We start from the raw sequence: 20,473 nt of genomic DNA, 5'->3' as shown, positions 1-20,473 counted from the left end.
AAAGACAGAAAGAGAGAGAGTAAGACATAAAGAGTGGAGAAAGACAGAAAGAGAGAGTAAGGAGTAAGGTGGAGAAAGACAGAGTAAGGAGTGGAGAAAGAAGAGAGAGAGTAAGGAGAGGAAAGAGAGAGAGAGTAAGGAGTGGAGAAAGACAGAAAGAGAGAGTAAGGAGTGGAGAAAAGACAGAAAGAGAGAGTAAGGAGTGGAGAAAGACAGAAGAAAGAGAAAGAGAGACAGAAAGAGAGAGTAAGGAGTGGAGAAAGACAGAAAGAGAGAGTAAGGAGTGGAGAAAGACAGAGAGAGAGAGTAAGGAGTGGAGAAAGACAGAGTAAGTAGTGGAGAAAGACAGAGAGAGAAAAAAGAGTAAGGAGTGGAGAAAGACAGAGAGAGAGAGTTATACTACTAATTTAAAATGTACATTGTAGACCCCAATCAATAGAGTTATGTGACACTGTAGACATACACAGTAAAGTAAAAACAAATTCTCCTGGCCAGTACGGGTATCGAACCCACGACCTTCGCGTTAGCACGACGCTCTAACCAACTGAGCTAACCGGCCTTGATAATGCTCACTTTACGGATTAGAGACAGAAAGAGAGAGTAAGGAGTGGAGAAAGACAGAAAGAGAGAGAAAGTAAGGAGTGGAGAAAGACAGAAAGAGAGAGTAAGGAGTGGAGAAAGACAGAAAGAGAGAGTAAGGAGTGGAGAAAGACAGAAAGAGAGAGTAAGGAGTGGAGAGAAAGAAGAGAGAGAGTAAGGAGTGGGAAAGAGAGAGAGTAAGGAGTGGAGAAAGACAGAGAGAGTAAGGAGTGGAGAAAGACAGAAAGAGAGAGTAAGGAGTGGAGAAAGACAGAAAGAGAGAGTAAGGAGTGGAGAAAGACAGAAAGAGAGAGTAAGGAGTGGAGAAAGACAGAAAGAGAGAGTAAGGAGTGGAGAAAGACAGAAAGAGAGAGTAAGGAGAAAAGAGAGAGTAAGGAGTGGAGAAAGAGAGAGAGTAAGGAGTGGAGAAAGACAGAAAGAGAGAGTAAGGAGTGGAGAAAGACAGAAAGAGAGAGTAAGGAGTGGAGAAAGACAGAAAGAGAGAGAAGGAGTGGAGAAAGACATAAAGAGAGAGTAAGGAGTGGAGAAAGACAGAGAGAGAGAGTAAGGAGTGGAGAAAGACAGAGTAAGTAGTGGAGAAAGACAGAGAGAGAAAAAAGAGTAAGGAGTGGAGAAAGACAGAGAGAGAGAGTTATACTACTAATTTAAAATGTACATTGTAGACCCCAATCAATAGAGTTATGTGACACGTGTAGACATACACAGTAAAGTAAAAACAAATTCTCCTGGCCAGTACGGGTATCGAACCCACGACCTTCGAGTTATTAGCACGACGCTCTAACCAACTGAGCTAACCGGCCTTGATAATGCTCACTTTACGGATTAGAGACAGAAAGAGAGAGTAAGGAGTGGAGAAAGACAGAAAGAGAGAGTAAGGAGTGGAGAAAGACAGAAAGAGAGAGTAAGGAGTGGAGAAAGACAGAAAGAGAGAGTAAGGAGTGGAGAAAGACAGAAAGAGAGAGTAAGGAGTGGAGAAAGACAGAGAGAGAGAGTAAGGAGTGGAGAAAGACAGAGAGTAAGTAGTGGAGAAAGACAGAAAATCAGAGAGTAAGGAGTGGAGAAAGACAGAAAGAGAGAGTAAGGAGTGGAGAAAGACAGAAAGAGTAAGAGTAGAAAGACAGAAAGAGAGAGTAAGGAGAGAAAGACAGAAAGAGAGAGTAAGGAGTGGAGAAAGACAGAAAGAGAGAGTAAGGAGAAAGAGAGAGTAAGGAGAAAAGACAGAAAGAGAGAGTAAGGAGTGGAGAAAGACAGAGTAAGTAGTGGAGAAAGACAGAGAGAGAAAAACAGAGTAAGGAGTGGAGAAAGACAGAGAGAGAGAGTAAGGAGTGGAGAAAGACAGAGAAGAGAGAGTAAGGAGTGGAGAAAGACAGAGAGAGTAAGGAGTGGAGAAAGACAGAAAGAGAGAGTAGGAGTGGAGAAAGACAGAGAGAGAGAGTAAGGAGTGGAGAAAGACAGAGTAAGTAATGGAGAAAGACAGAGAGAGAAAAAAAGAGTAAGGAGTGGAGAAAGACAGAGAGAGAGAGTTATACTACTAATTTAAAATGTACATTGTAGACCCCAATCAATAGAGTTATGTGACACTGTAGACATACACAGTAAAGTAAAAACAAATTCTCCTGGCCAGTACGGGTATCGAACCCGCGACCTTCGATTAGCACGACGCTCTAACCAACTGAGCTAACCGGCCTTGATAATGCTCACTTTACGGATTACAGACAGAAAGAGAGAGTAAGGAGTGGAGAAAGACAGAAAGAGAGAGTAAGGAGTGGAGAAAGACAGAGAGAGAGAGTAAGGAGTGGAGAAAGACAGAAAGAGAGAGTAAGGAGTGGAGAAAGACAGAAAGAGAGAGTAAGGAGTGGAGAAAGACAGAGTAAGGAGTGGAGAAAGAGAGAGAAAGGAGTGGAGGAAAGAGAGAGTAAGGAGTGGAGAAAGACAGAGAGAGAGAGTAAGGAGTGGAGAAAGACAGAAAGAGAGAGTAAGGAGTGGAAAAGACAGAAAGAGAGAGTAAGGAGTGGAGAAAGACAGAAAGAGAGAGTAAGGAGTGGAGAAAGACAGAAAGAGAGAGTAAGGAGTGGAGAAAGACAGAAAGAGAGAGTAAGGAGTGGAGAAAGACAGAAAGAGAGAGTAAGGAGTGGAGAAAGACAGAAAGAGAGAGTAAGGAGTGGAGAAAGAGAGAGTAAGGAGTGGAGAAAGAGAGAGCAAGGAGTGGAGAAAGAGAGAGTAAGGAGTGGAGAAAGACAGAAAGAGAGAGTAAGGAGTGGAGAAAGACAGAAAGAGAGAGTAAGGAGTGGAGAAAGACAGAAAGAGAGAGTAAGGAGTGGAGAAAGACATAAAGAGAGAGTAAGGAGTGGAGAAAGACAGAAAGAGAGAGTAAGGAGTGGAGAAAGACAGAGTAAGAGTGGAGAAAGGAGAAGAGAAGAAAAGAGTAAGGAGTGGAGAAAGACAGAGAGAGAAAAAAGAGTAAGGAGTGGAGAAAGACAGAGAGAGAGAGTTATACTACTAATTTAAAATGTACATTGTAGACCCCAATCAATAGAGTTATGTGACACTGTAGACATACACAGTAAAGTAAAAACAAATTCTCCTGGCCAGTACGGGTATCGAACCCACGACCTTCGCGTTATTAGCACGACGCTCTAACCAACTGAGCTAACCGGCCTTGATAATGCTCACTTTACGGATTAGAGACAGAAAGAGAGAGTAAGGAGTGGAGAAAGACAGAAAGAGAGAGTAAGGAGTGGAGAAAGACAGAAAGAGAGAGTAAGGAGTGGAGAAAGACAGAAAGAGAGAGTAAGGAGTGGAGAAAGACAGAAAGAGAGAGTAAGGAGTGGAGAAAGACAGAGAGTAAGGAGTGGAGAAAGACAGAGAGAGAGTAAGGAGTGGAGAAAGACAGAAAGAGAGAGTAAGGAGTGGAGAAAGACAGAAAGAGAGAGTAAGGAGTGGAGAAAGACAGAAAGAGAGAGTAAGGAGTGGAGAAAGACAGAAAGAGAGAGTAAGGAGTGGAGAAAGACAGAAAGAGAGAGTAAGGAGTGGAGAAAGACAGAGAGAGAGAGTAAGGAGTGGAGAAAGACAGAGTAAGAGAGTGGAGAGAAAGACAGAGAGAGAAAAACAGAGTAAGGAGTGGAGAAAGACAGAAGAGAGAGTAAGGAGTGGAGAAAGACAGAGAGAGAGAGTAAGGAGTGGAGAAAGACAGAGTAGAGAGTAAGGAGTGGAGAAAGACAGAAAGAGAGAGTAAGGAGTGGAGAAAGACAGAGAGAGAGAGTAAGGAGTGGAGAAAGACAGAGTAAGTAATGGAGAAAGACAGAGAGAGAAAAACAGAGTAAGGAGTGGAGAAAGACAGAGAGAGAGAGTTATACTACTAATTTAAAATGTACATTGTAGACCCCAATCAATAGAGTTATGTGACACTGTAGACATACACAGTAAAGTAAAAACAAATTCTCCTGGCCAGTACGGGTATCGAACCCACGACCTTCGCGTTATTAGCACGACGCTCTAACCAACTGAGCTAACCGGCCTTGATAATGCTCACTTTACGGATTACAGACAGAAAGAGAGAGTAAGGAGTGGAGAAAGACAGAAAGAGAGAGTAAGGAGTGGAGAAAGACAGAGAGAGAGAGTAAGGAGTGGAGAAAGACAGAAAGAGAGAGTAAGGAGTGGAGAAAGACAGAAAGAGAGAGTAAGGAGTGGAGAAAGAGAGAGTAAGGAGTGGAGAAAGAGAGAGTAAGGAGTGGAGAAAGACAGAGAGAGAGAGAGTAAGGAGTGGAGAAAGACAGAAAGAGAGAGTAAGGAGTGGAGAAAGACAGAAAGAGAGAGTAAGGAGTGGAGAAAGACAGAAAGAGAGAGTAAGGAGTGGAGAAAGACAGAAAGAGAGAGTAAGGAGTGGAGAAAGACAGAAAGAGAGAGTAAGGAGTGGAGAAAGACAGAAAGAGATAGTAAGGAGTGGAGAAAGACAGAAAGAGAGAGTAAGGAGTGGAGAAAGAGAGAGTAAGGAGTGGAGAAAGAGAGAGCAAGGAGTGGAGAAAGAGAGAGTAAGGAGTGGAGAAAGACAGAAAGAGAGAGTAAGGAGTGGAGAAAGACAGAAAGAGAGAGTAAGGAGTGGAGAAAGACAGAAAGAGAGAGTAAGGAGTGGAGAAAGACATAAAGAGAGAGTAAGGAGTGGAGAAAGACAGAGAGAGAGAGAGAGAGTAAGGAGTGGAGAAAGACAGAGTAAGTAGTGGAGAAAGACAGAGAGAGAAAAAAGAGTAAGGAGTGGAGAAAGACAGAGAGAGAGAGTTATACTACTAATTTAAAATGTACATTGTAGACCCCAATCAATAGAGTTATGTGACACTGTAGACATACACAGTAAAGTAAAAACAAATTCTCCTGGCCAGTACGGGTATCGAACCCACGACCTTCGCGTTATTAGCACGACGCTCTAACCAACTGAGCTAACCGGCCTTGATAATGCTCACTTTACGGATTAGAGACAGAAAGAGAGAGTAAGGAGTGGAGAAAGACAGAAAGAGAGAGTAAGGAGTGGAGAAAGACAGAAAGAGAGAGTAAGGAGTGGAGAAAGACAGAGAGAGAGAGTAAGGAGTGGAGAAAGACAGAAAGAGAGAGTAAGGAGTGGAGAAAGACAGAGAGAGAGTAAGGAGTGGAGAAAGGAGTGGAGAAAGACAGAAAGAGAGAGTAAGGAGTGGAGAAAGACAGAAAGAGAGAGTAAGGAGTGGAGAAAGACAGAAAGAGAGAGTAAGGAGTGGAGAAAGACAGAAAGAGAGTAAGGAGTGGAGAAAGACAGAAAGAGTAAGGAGTGGAGAAAGACAGAGAGAGAGAGTAAGGAGTGGAAAGAAAGAAGAGTAAGGAGTGGAGAAAGACAGAGAGAGAGAATACTGACTAAGGAGTGGAGAAAGACAGAGAGAGAGAGTAAGGAGTGGAGAAAGACAGAGAGAGAGAGTAAGGAGTGGAGACAGAGAGAGAGTAAGGAGTGGAGAAAGACAGAAAGAGAGAGTAAGGAGTGGAGAAAGACAGAGAGAGAGAGTAAGGAGTGGAGAAAGACAGAGAGAGAGAGTAAGGAGTGGAGAAAGACAGAAAGAGAGAGTAAGGAGTGGAGAAAGACAGAAAGAGAGAGTAAGGAGTGGAGAAAGACAGAGAGAGAGAGTAAGGAGTGGAGAAAGACAGAAAGAGAGAGTAAGGAGTGGAGAAAGACAGAAAGAGAGAGTAAGGAGTGGAGAAAGACAGAAAGAGAGAGTAAGGAGTGGAGAAAGAGAGAGTAAGGAGTGGAGAAAGAGAGAGTAAGGAGAGAAAGAGAGAGTAAGGAGTGGAGAAAGACAGAAAGAGAGAGTAAGGAGTGGAGAAAGACAGAAAGAGAAAGAGAAGGAGTGGAGAAAGACAGAAAGAGAGAGTAAGGAGTGGAGAAAGACAGAAAGAGAGAGTAAGGAGTGGAGAAAGACAGAGAGAGAGAGAGTAAGGAGTGGAGAAAGACAGAGTAAGTAAGTGGAGAAAGACAGAGAGAGAAAAAAGAGTAAGGAGTGGAGAAAGACAGAGAGAGAGAGTTATACTACTAATTTAAAATGTACATTGTAGACCCCAATCAATAGAGTTATGTGACACTGTAGACATACACAGTAAAGTAAAAACAAATTCTCCTGGCCAGTACGGGTATCGAACCCACGACCTTCGCGTTATTAGCACGACGCTCTAACCAACTGAGCTAACCGGCCTTGATAATGCTCACTTTACGGATTACAGACAGAAAGAGAGAGTAAGGAGTGGAGAAAGACAGAAAGAGAGAGTAAGGAGTGGAGAAAGACAGAGAGAGAGAGTAAGGAGTGGAGAAAGACAGAAAGAGAGAGTAAGGAGTGGGGAAAGACAGAAAGAGAGAGTAAGGAGTGGAGAAAGACAGAAAGAGAGAGTAAGGAGTGGAGAAAGACAGAGAGAGAGAGTAAGGAGTGGAGAAAGACAGAAAGAGAGAGTAAGGAGTGGAGAAAGACAGAAAGAGAGAGTAAGGAGTGGAGAAAGACAGAAAGAGAGAGTAAGGAGTGGAGAAAGACATAAAGAGAGATTAAGGAGTGGAGAAAGACAGAGAGAGAGAGAGTAAGGAGTGGAGAAAGACAGAGTAAGTAGTGGAGAAAGACAGAGAGAGAAAAAAAGAGTAAGGAGTGGAGAAAGACAGAGAGAGAGAGTTATACTACTAATTTAAAATGTACATTGTAGACCCCAATCAATAGAGTTATGTGACACTGTAGACATACACAGTAAAGTAAAACAAATTCTCCTGGCCAGTACGGGTATCGAACCCACGACCTTCGCGTTATTAGCACGACGCTCTAACCAACTGAGCTAACCGGCCTTGATAATGCTCACTTTACGGATTACAGACAGAAAGAGAGAGTAAGGAGTGGAGAAAGACAGAAAGAGAGAGTAAGGAGTGGAGAAAGACAGAAAGAGAGAGTAAGGAGTGGAGAAAGACAGAAAGAGAGAGTAAGGAGTGGAGAAAGACAGAAAGAGAGAGTAAGGAGTGGAGAAAGACAGAAAGAGAGAGTAAGGAGTGGAGAAAGACAGAGAGAGAGAGTAAGGAGTGGAGAAAGACAGAAAGAGAGAGTAAGGAGTGGAGAAAGACAGAAAGAGAGAGTAAGGAGTGGAGAAAGACAGAAAGAGAGAGTAAGGAGTGGAGAAAGACAGAAAGAGAGAGTAATGGGTGGAGAAAGACAGAAAGAGAGAGTAAGGAGTGGAGAAAGACAGAGAGAGAGTAAGGAGTGGAGAAAGAGAGAGTAAGGAGTGGAGAAAGACAGAGTAATGGGTGGAGAAAGAGAGTAAGGAGTGGAGAAAGACAGAAAGAGAGAGTAAGGAGTGGAGAAAGACAGAAAGAGAGAGTAAGGAGTGGAGAAAGACAGAAAGAGAGAGTAAGGAGTGGAGAAAGACAGAAAGAGAGAGTAAGGAGTGGAGAAAGACAGAGAAGGAGTGGAGAAAGAGAGAGTAAGGAGTGGAGAAAGACAGAGTAATGGGTGGAGAAAGAGAGAGTAAGGAGTGGAGAAAGAGAGAGTAATGGAGTGGAGAAAGAGAGAGTAAGGAGTGGAGAAAGAGAGAGTAATGGGTGGAGAAAGAGAGAGTAAGGAGTGGAGAAAGAGAGAGTAATGGGTGGAGAAAGAGAGAGTAAGGGAGTGGAGAAAGAGAGAGTAATGGGTGGAGAAAGAGAGAGTAAGGAGTGGAGAAAGACAGAAAGAGAGAGTAAGGAGTGGAGAAAGACAGAAAGAGAGAGTAAGGAGTGGAGAAAGACAGAAAAGAGAGAGTAAGGAGTGGAGAAAGAGAGAGTAATGGGTGGAGAAAGAGAGAGTAAGGAGTGGAGAAAGACAGAAAGAGAGAGTAAGGAGTGGAGAAAGAGAGAGTAAGGAGAGAAAGACAGAAAGAGAGAGAGAGTAAGGAGTGGAGAAAGACAGAGTAAGTAGTGGAGAAAGACAGAAAGAGAGAGTAAGGAGTGGAGAAAGACAGAGAGAGAGAGTAAGGAGTGGAGAAAGACAGAGAGAGAGAGTAAGGAGTGGAGACAGACAGAGTAAGTAGTGGAGAAAGACAGAAAGAGAGAGTAAGGAGTGGAGAAAGACAGAGAGAGAGAGTAAGGAGTGGAGAAAGACAGAGTAAGGAGTGGAGAAAGACAGAAAGAGAAAGTAAGGAGTGGAGAAAGACAGAGTAAGTAGTGGAGAAAGACAGAGAGAGAAAAACAGAGTAAGGAGTGGAGAAAGACAGAGTAAGGAGTGGAGAAAGACAGAAAGAGAGAGTAAGGAGTGGAGAAAGACAGAAAGAGAGAGTAAGGAGTGGAGAAAGACAGAAAGAGAGAGTAAGGAGTGGAGAAAGACATAAAGAGAGAGTAAGGAGTGGAGAAAGACAGAGAGAGAGAGTAAGGAGTGGAGAAAGACATAGTAAGTAATGGGGAAAGACAGAGAGAGAAAAAAAGAGTAAGGAGTGGAGAAAGACAGAGAGAGAGAGTTATACTACTAATTTAAAATGTACATTGTAGACCCCAATCAATAGAGTTATGTGACACTCTAGACATACACAGTAAAGTAAAAACAAATTCTCCTGGCCAGTACGGGTATCGAACCCGCGACCTTCGCGTTATTAGCACGACGCTCTAACCAACTGAGCTAACCGGCCTTGATAATGCTCACTTTACGGATTACAGACAGAAAGAGAGAGTAAGGAGTGGAGAAAGACAGAAAGAGAGAGTAAGGAGTGGAGAAAGACAGAGAGAGAGAGTAAGGAGTGGAGAAAGACATAAAGAGAGAGTAAGGAGTGGAGATAGACAGAAAGAGAGAGTAAGGAGTGGAGAAAGCGAGAGTAAGGAGTGGAGAAAGAGAGAGTAAGGAGTGAGGAAAGAGAGAGTAAGGATTGGAGAAAGACAGAGAGAGAGAGTAAGGAGTGGAGAAAGACAGAAAGAGAGAGTAAGGAGTGGGGAAAGACAGAAAGAGAGAGTAAGGAGTGGAGAAAGACAGAAAGAGAGAGTAAGGAGTGGAGAAAGACAGAAAGAGAGAGTAAGGAGTGGAGAAAGACAGAAAGAGAGAGTAAGGAGTGGAGAAAGACAGAAAGAGATAGTAAGGAGTGGAGAAAGACAGAAAGAGAGAGTAAGGAGTGGAGAAAGAGAGAGTAAGGAGTGGAGAAAGAGAGAGCAAGGAGTGGAGAAAGAGAGAGTAAGGAGTGGAGAAAGACAGAAAGAGAGAGTAAGGAGTGGAGAAAGACAGAAAGAGAGAGTAAGGAGTGGAGAAAGACAGAGAAAGAGAGAGTAAGGAGTGGAGAGAAAGACATAAAGAGAGATTAAGGAGTGGAGAAAGACAGAGAGAGAGAGAGTAAGGAGTGGAGAAAGACAGAGTAAGTAGTGGAGAAAGACAGAGAGAGAAAAAAGAGTAAGGAGTGGAGAAAGACAGAGAGAGAGAGTTATACTACTAATTTAAAATGTACATTGTAGACCCCAATCAATAGAGTTATGTGACACTGTAGACATACACAGTAAAGTAAAAACAAATTCTCCTGGCCAGTACGGGTATCGAACCCACGACCTTCGCGTTATTAGCACGACGCTCTAACCAACTGAGCTAACCGGCCTTGATAATGCTCACTTTACGGATTACAGACAGAAAGAGAGAGTAAGGAGTGGAGAAAGACAGAAAGAGAGAGTAAGGAGTGGAGAAAGACAGAAAGAGAGAGTAAGGAGTGGAGAAAGACAGAAAGAGAGAGTAAGGAGTGGAGAAAGACAGAAAGAGAGAGTAAGGAGTGGAGAAAGACAGAAAGAGAGAGTAAGGAGTGGAGAAAGACAGAGAGAAAGACAGAGAGAGAGAGTAAGGAGTGGAGAAAGACAGAAAGAGAGAGTAAGGAGTGGAGAAAGACAGAAAGAGAGAGTAAGGAGTGGAGAAAGACAGAAAGAGAGAGTAAGGAGTGGAGAAAGACATAAAGAGAGATTAAGGAGTGGAGAAAGACAGAGAGAGAGAGTAAGGAGTGGAGAAAGACAGAGTAAGTAGTGGAGAAAGACAGAGAGAGAAAAAAAGAGTAAGGAGTGGAGAAAGACAGAGAGAGAGAGTTATACTACTAATTTAAAATGTACATTGTAGACCCCAATCAATAGAGTTATGTGACACTGTAGACATACACAGTAAAGTAAAAACAAATTCTCCTGGCCAGTACGGGTATCGAACCCACGACCTTCGCGTTATTAGCACGACGCTCTAACCAACTGAGCTAACCGGCCTTGATAATGCTCACTTTACGGATTACAGACAGAAAGAGAGAGTAAGGAGTGGAGAAAGACAGAAAGAGAGAGTAAGGAGTGGAGAAAGACAGAGAGAGAGAGTAAGGAGTGGAGAAAGACAGAAAGAGAGAGTAAGGAGTGGAGAAAGACAGAAAGAGAGAGTAAGGAGTGGAGAAAGACAGAAAGAGAGAGTAAGGAGTGGAGAAAGACAGAGAGAGAGAAAGTAAGGAGTGGAGAAAGACAGAAAGAGAGAGTAAGGAGTGGAGAAAGACAGAAAGAGAGAGTAAGGAGTGGAGAAAGACAGAAAGAGAGAGTAAGGAGTGGAGAAAGACAGAGAGAGAAGGGTGGAGAAAGACAGAGTAAGGAGTGGAGAAAGAGAGAGTAAGGGTGGAGAAAGACAGAGAGAGAGTAAGGAGTGGAGAAAGACAGAGAGAGAGTAAGGAGTGGAGAAAGACAGAGTGGAGAAAGAGAGAGTAAGGAGTGGAGAAAGACAGAAAGAGAGAGTAAGGAGTGGAGAAAGACAGAAAGAGAGAGTAAGGAGTGGAGAAAGACAGAAAGAGAGAGTAAGGAGTGGAGAAAGACAGAGAGAGAGAGTAAGGAGTGGAGAAAGACAGAGTAAGGAGTGGAGAAAGAGAGTGGAGAAAGAAGAGAGAGAGAGTAAGGAGTGGAGAAAGACAGAGTAATGGGTGGAGAAAGAGAGAGTAAAGGAGTGGAGAAAGAGAGAAAGTAATGGAGTGGAGAAAGAGAGAGTAAGGAGTGGAGAAAGAGAGAGACCCCAATAATAGAGTGGAGAAAGAGAGAGAGAAAGGAGTGGAGAAAGACAGAAAGAGAGAGTAAGGAGTGGAGAAATACAGAAAGAGAGAGTAAGGAGTGGAGAAAGACAGAAAGAGAGAGTAAGGAGTGGAGAAAGAGAGAGTAATGGGTGGAGAAAGAGAGAGTAAGGAGTGGAGAAAGACAGAAAGAGAGAGTAAGGAGTGGAGAAAGACAGAGTAAGAGAGTAAGGAGAAAGACAGAAAGAGAGAGTAAGGAGTGGAGAAAGACAGAGAGAGTAAGGAGTGGAGAAAGACAGAAAGAGAGAGTAAGGAGTGGAGAAAGACAGAAAGAGAGAGTAAGGAGTGGAGAAAGACAGAAAGAGAGAGTAAGGAGTGGAGAAAGACAGAGTAAGTAGTGGAGAAAGACAGAAAGAGAGAGTAAGGAGTGGAGAAAGACAGAAAGAGAGAGTAAGGAGTGGAGAAAGACAGAGTAAAGGAGTGGAGAAAGACAGAAAGAGAAGTAAGGAGTGGAGAAAGACAGAGTAAGGAGTGGAGAAAGACAGAGAGAGAAAGGACAGAGTAAGGAGTGGAGAAAGACAGAGTAAGGAGTGGAGAAAGACAGAAAGAGAGAGTAAGGAGTGGAGAAAGACAGAAAGAGAGAGTAAGGAGTGGAGAAAGACAGAAAGAGAGAGTAAGGAGTGGAGAAAGACATAAAGAGAGAGTAAGGAGTGGAGAAAGACAGAGAGAGAGAGTAAGGAGTGGAGAAAGACAGAGTAAGTAGTGGAGAAAGACAGAGAGAGAAAAAAGAGTAAGGAGTGGAGAAAGACAGAGAGAGAGAGTTATACTACTAATTTAAAATGTACATTGTAGACCCCAATCAATAGAGTTATGTGACACTGTAGACATACACAGTAAAGTAAAAACAAATTCTCCTGGCCAGTACGGGTATCGAACCCACGACCTTCGCGTTATTAGCACGACGCTCTAACCAACTGAGCTAACCGGCCTTGATAATGCTCACTTTACGGATTACAGACAGAAAGAGAGAGTAAGGAGTGGAGAAAGACAGAAAGAGAGAGTAAGGAGTGGAGAAAGACAGAGAGAGAGAGTAAGGAGTGGAGAAAGACAGAAAGAGAGAGTAAGGAGTGGAGAAAGACAGAAAGAGAGAGTAAGGAGTGGAGAAAGACAGAGAGTAAGGAGTGGAGAAAGAGAGAGTAAGGAGTGAGAAAGAGAGAGTAAGGAGTGGAGAAAGACAGAGAGAGAGAGTAAGGAGTGGAGAAAGACAGAAAGAGAGAGTAAGGAGTGGAGAAAGACAGAAAGAGAGAGTAAGGAGTGGAGAAAGACAGAAAGAGAGAGTAAGGAGTGGAGAAAGACAGAAAGAGAGAGTAAGGAGTGGAGAAAGACAGAAAGAGAGAGTAAGGAGTGGAGAAAGACAGAAAGAGAGAGTAAGGAGTGGAGAAAGAGAGAGTAATGGGTGGAGAAAGAGAGAGTAAGGAGTGGAGAAAGAGAGAGTAATGGGTGGAGAAAGAGAGAGTAAGGAGTGGAGAAAGAGAGAGTAATGGGTGGAGAAAGAGAGAGTAAGGAGTGGAGAAAGACAGAAAGAGAGAGTAAGGAGTGGAGAAAGACAGAAAGAGAGAGTAAGGAGTGGAGAAAGACAGAAAGAGAGAGTAAGGAGTGGAGAAAGACAGAGAGAGAGAGAAGGAGTGGAGAAAGACAGAGTAAGGAGTGGAGAAAGAGAGAGTAAGGAGTGGAGAAAGAGAGAGTAATGGGTGGAGAAAGAGAGAGTAAGGAGTGGAGAAAGAGAGAGTAATGGGTGGAGAAAGAGGGAGTAAGGAGTGGAGAAAGAGAGAGAGTAATGGGTGGAGAAAGAGAGAGTAAGGAGTGGAGAAAGAGAGAGTAATGGGTGGAGAAAGAGAGAGTAAGGAGTGGAGAAAGAGAGAGTAATGGGTGGAGAAAGAGAGAGTAAGGAGTGGAGAAAGACAGAAAGAGAGAGTAAGGAGTGGAGAAATACAGAAAGAGAGAGTAAGGAGTGGAGAAAGACAGAAAGAGAGAGTAAGGAGTGGAGAAAGAGAGAGTAATGGGTGGAGAAAGAGAGAGTAAGGAGTGGAGAAAGACAGAAAGAGAGAGTAAGGAGTGGAGAAAGAGAGAGTAAGGAGTGGAGAAAGACAGAAAGAGAGTAAGGAGTGGAGAAAGACAGAGTAAGTAGTGGAGAAAGACAGAAAGAGAGAGTAAGGAGTGGAGAAAGACAGAGAGAGAGAGTAAGGAGTGGAGAAAGACAGAGAGAGAGAGTAAGGAGTGGAGACAGACAGAGTAAGTAGTGGAGAAAGACAGAAAGAGAGAGTAAGGAGTGGAAGAGAAAGACAGAGAGAGAGAGTAAAAGACAGAGTAAGGAGAAAGACAGAGTAAGAGAGTGGAGAAAGACAGAAAGAGAAAGTAAGGAGTGGAGAAAGACAGAGTAAGTAGTGGAGAAAGACAGAGAGAGAAAAACAGAGTAAGGAGTGGAGAAAGACAGAGTAAGGAGTGGAGAAAGACAGAAAGAGAGAGTAAGGAGTGGAGAAAGACAGAAAGAGAGAGTAAGGAGTGGAGAAAGACAGAAAGAGAGAGTAAGGAGTGGAGAAAGACATAAAGAGAGAGTAAGAGTGGAGAAAGACAGAGAGAGAGAGTAAGGAGTGGAGAAAGACATAGTAAGTAATGGAGAAAGACAGAGAGAGAAAAAAGAGTAAGGAGTGGAGAAAGACAGAGAGAGAGAGTTATACTACTAATTTAAAATGTACATTGTAGACCCCAATCAATAGAGTTATGTGACACTCTAGACATACACAGTAAAGTAAAAACAAATTCTCCTGGCCAGTACGGGTATCGAACCCGCGACCTTCGCGTTATTAGCACGACGCTCTAACCAACTGAGCTAACCGGCCTTGATAATGCTCACTTAACGGATTACAGACAGAAAGAGAGAGTAAGGAGTGGAGAAAGACAGAAAGAGAGAGTAAGGAGTGGAGAAAGACAGAGAGAGAGAGTAAGGAGTGGAGAAAGACAGAAAGAGAGAGTAAGGAGTGGAGATAGACAGAAAGAGAGAGTAAGGAGTGGAGAAAGAGAGAGTAAGGAGTGGAGAAAGAGAGAGTAAGGAGTGAGGAAAGAGAGAGTAAGGAGTGGAGAAAGACAGAGAGAGAGAGTAAGGAGTGGAGAAAGACAGAAAGAGAGAGTAAGGAGTGGAGAAAGACAGAAAGAGAGAGTAAGGAGTGGAGAAAGACAGAAAGAGAGAGTAAGGAGTGGAGAAAGACAGAAAGAGAGAGTAAGGAGTGGAGAAAGACAGAAAGAGAGAGTAAGGAGTGGAGAAAGACAGAAAGAGATAGTAAGGAGTGGAGAAAGACAGAAAGAGAGAGTAAGGAGTGGAGAAAGAGAGAGTAAGGAGTGGAGAAAGAGAGAGCAAGGAGTGGAGAAAGAGAGAGTAAGGAGTGGAGAAAGACAGAAAGAGACAGTAAGGAGTGGAGAAAGACAGAAAGAGAGAGTAAGGAGTGGAGAAAGACAGAAAGAGAGAGTAAGGAGTGGAGAAAGACATAAAGAGAGAGTAAGGAGTGGAGAAAGACAGAGAGAGAGAGTAAGGAGTGGAGAAAGACAGAGTAAGTAGTGGAGAAAGACAGAGAGAGAAAAAAAGAGTAAGGAGTGGAGAAAGACAGAGAGAGAGAGTTATACTACTAATTTAAAATGTACATTGTAGACCCCAATCAATAGAGTTATGTGACACTGTAGACATACACAGTAAAGTAAAAACAAATTCTCCTGGCCAGTACGGGTATCGAACCCACGACCTTCGCGTTATTAGCACGACGCTCTAACCAACTGAGCTAACCGGCCTTGATAATGCTCACTTCACGGATTAGAGACAGAAAGAGAGAGTAAGGAGTGGAGAAAGACAGAAAGAGAGAGTAAGGAGTGGAGAAAGACAGAAAGAGAGAGTAAGGAGTGGAGAAAGACAGAAAGAGAGACAGTAAGGAGTGGAGAAAGACAGAAAGAGAGAGTAAGGAGTGGAGAAAGACAGAAAGAGAGAGTAAGGAGTGGAGAAAGACAGAAAGAGAGAGTAAGGAGTGGAGACAGAGAGAGAGTAAGGAGTGGAGAAAGACAGAGAGTAAGGAGTGGAGAAAGACAGAAAGAGAGAGTAAGGAGTGGAGAAAGACAGAAAGAGAGAGTAAGGATTGGAGAAAGACATAAAGAGAGAGTAAGGAGTGGAGAAAGACAGAGAGAGAGAGTAAGGAGTGGAGAAAGACATAAAGAGAGAGTAAGGAGTGGAGAAAGACAGAGAGAGAGAGTAAGGAGTGGAGAAAGACAGAGTAAGTAGTGGAGAAAGACAGAGAGAGAAAAACAGAGTAAGGAGTGGAGAAAGACAGAGAGAAGAGTAGAGGAGTGGAGAAAGACAGAGAAGAGAGAGTAAGGAGTGGAGAAAGACAGAGTAAGTAGTGGAGAAAGACAGAGAGAGAGAGTAAGGAGTGGAGAAAGACAGAGAGAGAGAGTAAGGAGTGGAGAAAGACAGAGAGAGAGAGTAAGGAGTGGAGAAAGACAGAAAGAGAGAGTAAGGAGTGGAGAAAGACAGAAAGAGAGAGTAAGGAGTGGAGAAAGACAGAGAGAGAGAGTAAGGAGTGGAGAAAGACATAAAGAGAGAGTAAGGAGTGGAGAAAGACAGAAAGAGAGAGTAAGGAGTGGAGAAAGACAGAAAGAGAGAGTAAGGAGTGGAGAAAGAGAGAGTAAGGAGTGGAGAAAGAGAGAGTAAGGAGTGGAGAAAGAGAGAGTAAGGAGTGGAGAAAGACAGAAAGAGAGAGTAAGGAGTGGAGAAAGACAGAAAGAGAGAGTAAGGAGTGGAGAAAGACAGAAAGAGAGAGTAAGGAGTGGAGAAAGACATAAAGAGAGATTAAGGAGTGGAGAAAGACAGAGAGAGAGAGAGTATGGAGTGGAGAAAGACAGAGTAAGTAGTGGAGAAAGACAGAGAGAGAAAAAAAGAGTAAGGAGTGGAGAAAGACAGAGAGAGAGAGTTATACTACTAATTTAAAATGTACATTGTAGACCCCAATCAATAGAGTTATGTGACACTGTAGACATACACAGTAAAGTAAAAACAAATTCTCCTGGCCAGTACGGGTATCGAACCCACGACCTTCGCGTTATTAGCACGACGCTCTAACCAACTGAGCTAACCGGCCTTGATAATGCTCACTTTACGGATTACAGACAGAAAGAGAGAGTAAGGAGTGGAGAAAGACAGAAAGAGAGAGTAAGGAGTGGAGAAAGACAGAGAGAGAGAGTAAGGAGTGGAGAAAGACAGAAAGAGAGAGTAAGGAGTGGAGAAGACAGAAAGAGAGAGTAAGGAGTGGAGAAAGACAGAGTAAGGAGTGGAGAAAGAGAGAGTAGGGAGTGAGAAAGAGAGAGTAAGGAGTGGAGAAAGACAGAGAGAGAGAGTAAGGAGTGGAGAAAGACAGAAAGAGAGAGTAAGGAGTGGAGAAAGACAGAAAGAGAGAGTAAGGAGTGGAGAAAGACAGAAAGAGAGAGTAAGGAGTGGAGAAAGACAGAAAGAGAGAGTAAGGAGTGGAGAAAGACAGAAAGAGAGTAAGGAGTGGAGAAAGACAGAAAGAGAGAGTAAGGTGGAGAAAGACAGAAAGAGAGAGTAAGGAGTGGAGAAAGACAGAAAGAGAGAGTAAGGAGTGGAGAAAGACAGAAAGAGAGAGTAAGGAGTGGAGAAAGAGAGAGTAAGGAGTGGAGAAAAAGAGAAGGAGTGGAGAAAGAGAGAGTAAGGAGTGGAGAAAGACAGAAAGAGAGAGTAAGGAGTGGAGAAAGACAGAAAGAGAGAGTAAGGAGTGGAGAAAGACAGAAAGAGAGAGTAAGGAGTGGAGAAAGACATAAAGAGAGATTAAGGAGTGGAGAAAGACAGAGAGAGAGAGTAGTATGGAGTGGAGAAAGACAGAGTAAGTAGTGGAGAAAGACAGAGAGAGAAAAAAGAGTAAGGAGTGGAGAAAGACAGAGAGAGAGAGTTATACTACTAATTTAAAATGTACATTGTAGACCCCAATCAATAGAGTTATGTGACACTGTAGACATACACAGTAAAGTAAAAACAAATTCTCCTGGCCAGTACGGGTATCGAACCCATGACCTTCGAGTTATTAGCACGACGCTCTAACCAACTGAGCTAACCGGCCTTGATAATGCTCACTTTACGGATTAGAGACAGAAAGAGAGAGTAAGGAGTGGAGAAAGACAGAAAGAGAGAGTGGAGTGGAGAACAGAGACAGAAAGAGAGTGTAAGGAGTGGAGAAAGACAGAGAGAGAGAGTAAGGAGTGGAGAAAGACAGAAAGAGAGAGTAAGGAGTGGAGAAAGACAGAGAGAGAGTAAGGAGTGGAGAAAGACAGAAAGAGAGAGTAAGGAGTGGAGAAAGACAGAGAGAGAGAGTAAGGAGTGGAGAAAGACAGAAAGAGAGAGTAAGGAGTGGAGAAAGACAGAAAGAGAGAGTAAGGAGTGGAGAAAGACAGAAAGAGAGTAAGGAGTGGAGAAAGACAGAAAGAGAGAGTAAGGAGTGGAGAAAGACAGAAAGAGAGAGTAAGGAGTGGAGAAAGACAGAGAGAGAGTAAGGAGTGAAGAAAGACAGAGAGAGAGAGTAAGGAGTGGAGAAAGACAGAGAGAGAGTAAGGAGTGGAGAAAGACAGAGAGAGAGAGTAAGGAGTGGAGAAAGACAGAGAGAGAGAGTAAGGAGTGGAGAAAGAGAGAGAGTAAGGAGTGGAGAAAGACAGAGAGTAAGGAGTGGAGAAAGAGAGAGTAATGGGTGGAGAAAGAGAGAGTAAGAGAGTGGAGAAAGAGAGAGTAATGGAGTGGAGAAAGAGAGAGTAAGGAGTGGAGAAAGAGAGAGTAATGGGTGGGGAGAAAGAGAGAGTAAGGAGGAGAAAGACAGGAGAAAGAGAGTAATGGGTGGAAAGAGAGAGTAAGGAGTGGAGAAAGACAGAAAGAGAGAGTAAGGAGTGGAGAAAGACAGAAAGAGAGATTAAGGAGTGGAGAAAGACAGAGAGAGAGAGTATGGAGTGGAGAAAGACAGAGTAAGTAGTGGAGAAAGACAGAGAGAGAAAAAAAGAGTAAGGAGTGGAGAAAGACAGAGAGAGAGAGTTATACTACTAATTTAAAATGTACATTGTAGACCCCAATCAATAGAGTTATGTGACACTGTAGACATACACAGTAAAGTAAAAACAAATTCTCCTGGCCAGTACGGGTATCGAACCCATGACCTTCGCGTTATTAGCACGACGCTCTAACCAACTGAGCTAACCGGCCTTGATAATGCTCACTTTACGGATTAGAGACAGAAAGAGAGAGTAAGGAGTGGAGAAAGACAGAAAGAGGAGTGGAGAAAGACAGAAAGAGAGTGTAAGGAGTGGAGAAAGACAGAGAGAGAGAGTAAGGAGTGGAGAAAGACAGAAAGAGAGAGTAAGGAGTGGAGAAAGACAGAGAGAGAGTAAGGAGTGGAGAAAGACAGAAAGAGAGAGTAAGGAGTGGAGAAAGACAGAGAGAGAGAGTAAGGAGTGGGGAAAGACAGAAAGAGAGAGTAAGGAGTGGAGAAAGACAGAAAGAGAGAGTAAGGAGTGGAGAAAGACAGAAAGAGAGTAAGGAGTGGAGAAAGACAGAAAGAGAGAGTAAGGAGTGGAGAAAGACAGAGAGAGAGAGTAAGGAGTGCAGAAAGACAGAGAGAGAGTAAGGAGTGAAGAAAGACAGAGAGAGAGAGTAAGGAGTGGAGAAAGACAGAGAGAGAGTAAGGAGTGGAGAAAGACAGAGAGAGAGAGTAAGGAGTGGAGAAAGACAGAGAGAGAGAGTAAGGAGTGGAGAAAGAGAGAGTAAGGAGTGGAGAAAGAGAGAGTAAGGAGTGGAGAAAGAGAGAGTAATGGGTGGAGAAAGAGAGAGTAAGGAGTGGAGAAAGAGAGAGTAATGGGTGGAGAAAGAGAGAGTAAGGAGTGGAGAAAGAGAGAGTAATGGGTGGAGAAAGAGAGAGTAAGGAGTGGAGAAAGAGAGAGTAATGGGTGGAGAAAGAGAGAGTAAGGAGTGGAGAAAGACAGAAAGAGAGAGTAAGGAGTGGAGAAATACAGAAAGAGAGAGTAAGGAGTGGAGAAAGACAGAAAGAGAGAGTAAGGAGTGGAGAAAGACAGAGAGAGAGAGTAAGGAGTGGAGAAAGAGAGAGTAAGGAGTGGAGAAAGAGAGAGTAAGGAGTGGTGAAAGAGAGAGTAATGGGTGGAGAAAGAGAGAGTAAGGAGTGGAGAAAGAGAGAGTAATGGGTGGAGAAAGAGGGAGTAAGGAGTGGAGAAAGAGAGAGTAATGGGTGGAGAAAGAGAGAGTAAGGAGTGGAGAAAGAGAGAGTAATGGGTGGAGAAAGGAGAGTAAGGAGTGGAGAAAGAGAGAAAGGGTGGAGAAAGAGAGTAAGGAGTGGAGAAAGACAGAAAGAGAGAGTAAGGAGTGGAGAAAGACAGAAAGAGAGAGTAAGGAGTGGAGAAAGACAGAAAGAGAGAGTAAGGAGAAGAAAGAGAGAGTAATGGGTGGAGAAAGAGAGAGTAAGGAGTGGAGAAAGACAGAAAGAGAGAGTAAGGAGTGGAGAAAGAGAGAGTAAGGAGTGGAGAAAGACAGAAAGAGAGAGAGTAAGGAGTGGAGAAAGACAGAGTAAGTAGTGGAGAAAGACAGAAAGAGAGAGTAAGGAGTGGAGAAAGACAGAGAGAGAGAGTAAGGAGTGGAGAAAGACAGAGAGAGAGAGTAAGGAGTGGAGACAGACAGAGTAAGTAGTGGAGAAAGACAGAAAGAGAGAGTAAGGAGTGGAGAAAGACAGAGAGAGAGAGTAAGGAGTGGAGAAAGACAGAGTAAGGAGTGGAGAAAGACAGAAAGAGAAAGTAAGGAGTGGAGAAAGACAGAGTAAGTAGTGGAGAAAGACAGAGAGAAAAACAGAGTAAGGAGTGGAGAAAGACAGAGAGAGAGAGAGTAAGGAGTGCAGAAAGACAGAGAGAGAGAGTAAGGAGTGGAGAAAGACAGAGAGAGAGAGTAAGGAGTGGAGAAAGACAGAGAGAGAGTAAGAAGTGGAGAAAGACAGAGAGAGAGAGTAAGGAGTGGAGAAAGACAGAGAGAGAGAGTAAGGAGTGGAGAAAGACAGAGAGATAGTAAGGAGTGGAGAAAGACAGAAAGAGAGAGTAAGGAGTGGAGAAAGACAGAGAGAGAGAGTAAGGAGTGCAGAAAGACAGAGAGAGAGAGTAAGGAGTGCAGAAAGACAGAGTGAGAGAGTAAGGAGTGGAGAAAGACAGAGAGAGAGAGTAAGGAGTGGAGAAAGACAGAGAGAGAGAGTAAGGAGTGGAGAAAGACAGAGAGAGAGAGTAAGGAGTGGAGAAAGACAGA

At 43.4% G+C, this 20,473-nt stretch overlaps 15 non-coding genes across 15 annotated transcripts; all 15 read right to left on the bottom strand.

The window, feature by feature from the left end:
- Positions 1–1,326: 1,326 nt before the first annotated feature.
- On the bottom strand, positions 1,327–1,400 carry trnai-aau. Its single transcript has one exon. It is a non-coding gene; the product is annotated as a tRNA-Ile (tRNA).
- Positions 1,401–3,185: 1,785 nt separating this feature from the next.
- On the bottom strand, positions 3,186–3,259 carry trnai-aau. Its single transcript has one exon. It is a non-coding gene; the product is annotated as a tRNA-Ile (tRNA).
- A 785-nt stretch (positions 3,260–4,044) lies between these two features.
- Positions 4,045–4,118, bottom strand: trnai-aau. Its single transcript has one exon. It is a non-coding gene; the product is annotated as a tRNA-Ile (tRNA).
- Positions 4,119–4,969: 851 nt separating this feature from the next.
- trnai-aau lies at positions 4,970–5,043 on the bottom strand. Its single transcript has one exon. It is a non-coding gene; the product is annotated as a tRNA-Ile (tRNA).
- Positions 5,044–6,231: 1,188 nt separating this feature from the next.
- On the bottom strand, positions 6,232–6,305 carry trnai-aau. Its single transcript has one exon. It is a non-coding gene; the product is annotated as a tRNA-Ile (tRNA).
- Positions 6,306–6,860: 555 nt separating this feature from the next.
- trnai-aau lies at positions 6,861–6,934 on the bottom strand. Its single transcript has one exon. It is a non-coding gene; the product is annotated as a tRNA-Ile (tRNA).
- Positions 6,935–8,659: 1,725 nt separating this feature from the next.
- Positions 8,660–8,733, bottom strand: trnai-aau. Its single transcript has one exon. It is a non-coding gene; the product is annotated as a tRNA-Ile (tRNA).
- Positions 8,734–9,604: 871 nt separating this feature from the next.
- On the bottom strand, positions 9,605–9,678 carry trnai-aau. The gene has a single exon. It is a non-coding gene; the product is annotated as a tRNA-Ile (tRNA).
- A 566-nt stretch (positions 9,679–10,244) lies between these two features.
- Positions 10,245–10,318, bottom strand: trnai-aau. Its single transcript has one exon. It is a non-coding gene; the product is annotated as a tRNA-Ile (tRNA).
- A 1,685-nt stretch (positions 10,319–12,003) lies between these two features.
- Positions 12,004–12,077, bottom strand: trnai-aau. The gene has a single exon. It is a non-coding gene; the product is annotated as a tRNA-Ile (tRNA).
- A 1,837-nt stretch (positions 12,078–13,914) lies between these two features.
- Positions 13,915–13,988, bottom strand: trnai-aau. Its single transcript has one exon. It is a non-coding gene; the product is annotated as a tRNA-Ile (tRNA).
- An 866-nt stretch (positions 13,989–14,854) lies between these two features.
- trnai-aau lies at positions 14,855–14,928 on the bottom strand. Its single transcript has one exon. It is a non-coding gene; the product is annotated as a tRNA-Ile (tRNA).
- A 1,263-nt stretch (positions 14,929–16,191) lies between these two features.
- Positions 16,192–16,265, bottom strand: trnai-aau. Its single transcript has one exon. It is a non-coding gene; the product is annotated as a tRNA-Ile (tRNA).
- Positions 16,266–17,184: 919 nt separating this feature from the next.
- trnai-aau lies at positions 17,185–17,258 on the bottom strand. The gene has a single exon. It is a non-coding gene; the product is annotated as a tRNA-Ile (tRNA).
- A 1,050-nt stretch (positions 17,259–18,308) lies between these two features.
- Positions 18,309–18,382, bottom strand: trnai-aau. The gene has a single exon. It is a non-coding gene; the product is annotated as a tRNA-Ile (tRNA).
- Positions 18,383–20,473: the final 2,091 nt, after the last annotated feature.

This window comes from Oncorhynchus gorbuscha, unplaced genomic scaffold (assembly GCF_021184085.1).
Source record: "Oncorhynchus gorbuscha isolate QuinsamMale2020 ecotype Even-year unplaced genomic scaffold, OgorEven_v1.0 Un_scaffold_2242, whole genome shotgun sequence".
NCBI classification, from domain to species: domain Eukaryota; kingdom Metazoa; phylum Chordata; class Actinopteri; order Salmoniformes; family Salmonidae; genus Oncorhynchus; species Oncorhynchus gorbuscha.
This window is presented reverse-complemented; position numbering and strand designations above follow the sequence as displayed.